General features: G+C 45.7%; 1 protein-coding gene across 5 annotated transcripts in view; it reads right to left on the bottom strand.

Annotated features, from left to right (window-relative positions):
- Nucleotides 1-5500, bottom strand: part of TAB3 (TGF-beta activated kinase 1 (MAP3K7) binding protein 3) — a 44003-nt gene extending 38503 nt beyond the window's left edge. For 4 of the 5 annotated variants that reach the window (XM_015885094.2, XM_015885099.2, XM_015885107.2 and 1 more), the window contains exon 1: nt 5217-5496. The gene's annotated coding sequence lies outside the window, so the exon portion shown is untranslated. Of the gene's footprint in view, nt 1-5216 lie in introns of all 5 variants that reach the window. The other variant, XR_001559559.1, reaches the window with a different exon arrangement.
- Nucleotides 5501-5878: the final 378 nt, after the last annotated feature.

Below are 5878 nucleotides of genomic sequence, written 5' to 3'. Positions count from 1 at the left end.
TGCTATTGTCAGCCCTTTCCAAGTGTTTACTCCCCTCCTGGGTGTAGGTTCCCTTCAGGTATTGAAAGGCTGCAATGAGGTCACCCCGCAACCTTCTCTTCTCCAGGCTGAAGGAGAAAAAAGGAAAAAGAAAAAAGGAGATTTTAATGCCTTCAAGGCATCAGTGGGAAGAAAGATGATTTTTGACATAGAAATGTTAGTTAGTAACAACATACCCTATTAACCTTTCTTTGAACAACTGTGAAAGAACAGTGAAACTGTACAGAATTACCACTTTGCCTTAACTGTGCGTGTCACTTTTGACCTGCTGATAGCAAGAATAACCATTCCATCAGAATGATCTTTGGAGTTTCAGGCAAGAAAAACAAGCACGTTTCAACAGCAATGCTCTAACACGCAGCCCACAGCTTCTGCAAGCTCATCTTCAAGAACACACGTGCAAAATGCAAATTTTAAGATCCTTTCAGAACTTGCACAGAATCCAGGTAAAGGACAACACTCTCTTGTACTATTATTTACTGCATGCTTAATACACAATAAATAAATATAAAAAAGAAGAAAACCCATCCCTGACTCTTCCAAGTCTTAGAAGTAAACAGTCATGCTTGAGTTAAGCCAAAGTAGACAAGTTCCCCATAGAACAGAAATAATCATACTTGAGGTTTTATGCACAGTGTGACAAATTCAATGACACACAAAGAATAAGAGATGCCTTTCACAAGCTATTTTCAGTAGCCTAAGACATTGTAAACCAGTAAAAATGTCTTTAACAGATGAGACTTCAGGAGAAATACCTCCAAATATAACCAAAGAAAGATTAAAGCCACAGCCAGATTAAAACGTTACCACAGGTATGGATCTCTTCATCAAATTTGAACAGTCAACACTGAAAACATTCTAGAAGGTATCCATACTTTTTCCACCAAAATACATGAGACAAATGCTGATAGTCTTTGATATCTTTTTCTTCTTCTACAAGTAACCTTTATCCAACCATGATTTCACAGAAACCAATCTGCTTTTCAAATTAATATCCACTTCACTAGATGTACAATTTCATTTGACTGCAAGTATTTCATTAAAGCATATTGACTGTGGAACATGATTGACTGAAAGTAATCAGCCAAAAAATGTGTTTAAGAAAATATTCTCAATTATCCATCAGCAAGCAAAGCATGTAGGTAGCAAAGCATGTATGCTCTAGCTGTGATAGGCTACTGAACACTGCTATAGCACAATGACCTTTAACTCTGTAGCTTTACTGTTTGCTTACTGCTTTATACAACCTCTGAAAAGAGTGAAAGGAGAAGTAATTTTGTTATGGAAGAGTCAGGTCAGGACAGAATCTGGTAACACATTAAAGATGCTTTTCAAATGCCACTACTTCAAATTCAAGCCACTAGAAAATAAAGCCCACTGGAATCCAAGAGCAATTGCTTCTTAAGAATAAAAAGCCGCGCGTGCTACATAAACTTAATGGAGATGAAATTCTTTGCTTTTATACTGTACTGATAGGTTGGCTGTTACAAAACAGCACTTGAAGCAGGAGAAATGTTTGAAGTCATAATCAAGGAGATGCGCAAACACTGAAACGTTAGGTCCACTCTGACATGAAACTGAGGCTCACCCCAAGTGATCTATATAGTATAATTTATCCTTAAAGAATGAAAAAGAACAAAAAGAACTCCCCGATAATCTTGACCTGTATGGTTTATGAGCAACATTACAATTTGTCTCACCATCTTATTACACTCTGAATTTTGCCTGATGCTTGCAGCTCCTCATGCCAATAAAAAGGTTCAGCATTCATGAGTCTTCTGGATACTGATACTACAGTGCCATCTTTTAAGCACTGACTGGCACAGCACAGGAGTTGCTGACAGATTAGGCATCTCCACAGAATAGAAGATCATAAAGGAAACTTTGTACCACAAAACCTCCTACCAGAGCAGCATCAGCTCTAACATCTTGTGCCTTATACTGGAGACAAATTTGCAGGCTGCGTATTTAATGTGAAAGCCTTTCACACTGTTAACTCTGCAGGATACTTCAAGGTTTGGCAGAATTTAAGAAGCTGTTCTGGAAACGTTTTAAACCAACAACTTTAACAGTTGAATAAATGACTCTAAACAAATATTTCTGAACTTTCACCTTTCTACGTAGAACGCTTTCCATATGCAGGCTGCCACTATGACATTACCACACATGCAGTCTCAACAATATGATAGTCTTTCACAAGCCAGTTAACATCCATTAGACAATATTTTATTATATTATGCCTCCACAGAAACGAGCAAACAGAAAATCCACGTTACACGGGTAACTACCAATTCCCAGTTTAGGCTTTGTACCTCCCTGTTTGTGTAAGGGCAGTAATAGGGACAGGAAAACACTTCGCAAAACCACAAGTAGCAGCTATTTCTACACTGTGACCTGAAACACCTGCCTACAAAAGCACTACAACAGATGTTTCTGAATAAATCGGAGGCTATATACAACTCTCAGTCTCGTTCAGTTTATCACCTGTCAAATGCAACAAATAAAGTCTTTCACTGTAGATGTATTTACTTACATTTATGTGTGTAAAGACAACTATGTACACAACAGACACTGCACTTACTTCAGCTCACAGTAGTGGAAAGAATGTTATATAGACACTCCTAGAGCAAAATGTGTCATGCTATAGTAGAGTTGGATGACTAAGCAGACATGATAGAAATATGCAAATCCACATCCAACCAAGAATATTTTTGGGGCTACATATCCTATTTCAAATACACACTGTAAATCATTACGGGATCAAAACTGGGAGAAAGCATCTACAGCTCAGCTCAACCAAAAACTTCCTTTTGTTCCAGATCTACGTAGCTTTTGAGAGGTGGCGGAGGCAAGCTGTTATCACACAACCTTAAGAAGAGTGTATTATTCTTTTGAAAGAATGCAAAAGAATCATTACAATCAGCACAGACATACTGCCAAAACTAGGCAGAAAACAAGGTAGGTTTTCATAACGGCTATTCAACTCATCTCGTCCTCCTCGAGATGATGACTGACAGAAAGAAGAAGCCTCAATGAGATCTAGGAAACAGGAAAAAATGGACACAGACCTCACAACACCCTCTTCACAGAATCACACAGAATCACAGAATGACCCGGGTTGGAAGGGATCTCAAGGATCATGTAGTTCCAACCCCCTGCCTTGGCAGGGCCACCAAACATACACACTTTACTAGATCAGGTTGCCAGGGCCCGTCCAACCTGGCCTTGAACACCTCCAAGGACGGGGCATCCACAACCTCCCTGGGAAGCCTGTTCAGGGGCCTAACCACTCTCCTAGTGAAGGAACTTCCCCCTAACATCCAACCTAAATCTTTCCTCTTTTAACTTAAAACCATTTCCCTTCACGTTTATCTGCAGTCACCTGTATTAAAAGTTACAATGTGAGCCAGATGAAAACAAATCCCAAAAGTGCAATCAACGTACAGAGCGCACCTACCACTCTTATCCATATCACGGTGCTTAAGACAAAAGATTTAAGATTAAAGACGGACAAACTCATTATCCTTCACTAATGTGTGTAAAAACTGACACATTTTATAGAGGAACTGAGACAGCCTATACACACACAGTCAGATTATTCCTTAGATTACTGCCCTCAGCCAAGAGGGCAGGACAGGGGCTGACTTTAAGAAGTGTTGTGAAATACTTAATTTTTGAGAACCCTGTTCCTCTCTCACTGCTAAGAGGAAATGAATTGGATGTTTCTTTTTTTTTACATGAAATATGCTAACACTCCATGTTCTACTAACTGTACATAGTTCTACTAAGCCCTCTGAGAACAGCACCGATCAAATGGACCTGTTACAAGCCTATGAACGAACACTTACTACTCAATTTCAATCACAATAGATGCCAGCAACTAAGATAATGGGCACCTATCAGCACACCAACAAGATGGGTCAGACTATCTACTTATAGATAGTAGATTTGAAATGGACAAAGAGGGGAAGAAGAAAACCTTGAGGCAGACCTCAAGAGAAGCCTCTGGACAGAGCATAGAATCATTTACAGTTGGAAAAGACCACTAAGATCATCTAGTCTGACTGTCAACCCCATCACCACAATGCTCACTAATTGGTGCACCTCAGTGCCTCACCTATCCTTTCCCTAAACACCTCTATGGACAGTGACCCCACCATCTCCCTAGGCAGCTTTCAAACAACATCTCATCACTCTTTCTGAGAAGATTTTTTTCTTCATATCCAACCTGAACCTCCTCTAACACAACTTCAGACCATTACCTCTCATCCTATCACTGTTACCCAGGAGAAGATGCCAACCCACACCTTGCTACAATCCTCTTTCAGGTGGTTGCATAGCTCTCCTTGAGCCTCCTCTTCTCCACACTGAACAATCCCAGTTCCCTTCAATTGCTTGTGCTCCAAACCCCTCACAGCTTCACTACACTCCTCTGGACACACTCCAGGGACGCAACGTCTTTCTTGTAGAGAGAGGCCTAATACTACTAAACTGAACACAGTACTCAAGGTGTGGCCATGCCAGTTCTGAGTACAGAGGGACGGTCACAGAATCACAGAATTGTAGGGGTTGGAAGGGACCTCTAGAGATCATCGAGTCCAACCCCCTGCAAAGCAGGCTCCCTACACCACGTCACACAGGTAGGCGTCCATGGCGGGTTCCCTGAATATCTCCAGAGAAGGAGACTCCACCACCTCCCTGGGCAGCCTGTTCCAGTGCTCCGTCAACTCCCTTGTCTTGCCGAGTTTACCACTATAGCATAACTATGCCCCTTCTACCTCCGGAGCCAAACCACCACAGCAGCAGCATCATGCTGCAGTCAGCCCATCCAACACACAGCAACAGCACCTTTACCAGCGCTTCCATTTATTTACACCCCCTTTATCTCGCACCGAGAGCAGCCCACGCAAACCAGGAACCCTCCTGGAAGCCACCCACCCTCTCGCCCTGAGACGAAGAGCGTCAAAAACAAAACGCAAAGTTCTTCCCGCCGGCTGCGTGGGTACACGACCGCCAACACCGCCACCCGCACCTCCCGGCGCCGCGCCCCACAGCCTCCGATCCGACCCCCAGGCCGGGGGCAGCCGCCTGCTCCGGCCCGCTCTCACCACGTTCCCTGGGCCGGGGAGACGGCGAGGAGGCACGGAGGCCTCCCCTCCCTCCCGACCGTCTCTCACCGTATTGCGCTGGGAGCTCGGCTCCGGCGGCGGCTGCATGCCCGCCCGGCCCCTCGCTCTGCCCCGGGCCTCCGGGACGGCGGCCTCTAGAGTGAGAACGGCGGCCGCTGGAGGGGGGCGCCCCCCCGCTCCTGCTTTGGGTGCGGGGGAGCTCTCCGGTCCGCCCCGGGTCTCCGAGAAACGGGGGGAGGGAGGGAGAGGGGGAGGGGGCCTGGAGCGCGGCCGCAAAGCGCTTCCGGGATGCGGGCGGCGCCGCACGCTCAGTGAGCGGCGCTGAGGCCGCCGGCCGCGCGGCGAAGGGGAGGGGCCAGGCCCGGTTCCGGCATGGAGTTCGATATCGCGAGGTTTGGCGGAGCGGGGCTGGGGTTTGAACGGGCAGCGGGGTTTGGGGCTGTGAGGGGTTCACTCAGTGCTGCTGCCCGCTGATATGGCAGCCCTACAGGCACAGCCCTAAGACACAGCCCTAAGGCAGCGTGGTGGGAGATGTAAAAGCACGATCCAACAATCCTCACCACCGGGTGCCCTCGTTCACAGCCCCCTTCTAGTCAGAAGTAATGGGAGCAGGCACGGAGCTGCCTTGTTTCTCAGGAAAAGACCTGGGGATGGCAAGGCAAAGAGGTGGAGGGAGCGGTCACGCACCTTGTATTGCCATCACTCGCTGC

This window comes from Coturnix japonica, chromosome 1 (genome assembly GCF_001577835.2).
Source record: "Coturnix japonica isolate 7356 chromosome 1, Coturnix japonica 2.1, whole genome shotgun sequence".
Classification (NCBI taxonomy): Eukaryota; Metazoa; Chordata; class Aves; order Galliformes; family Phasianidae; genus Coturnix; species Coturnix japonica.
Note: the sequence above shows the minus strand (reverse complement) of the source record. Positions and strands in the feature narration are given on the sequence as shown.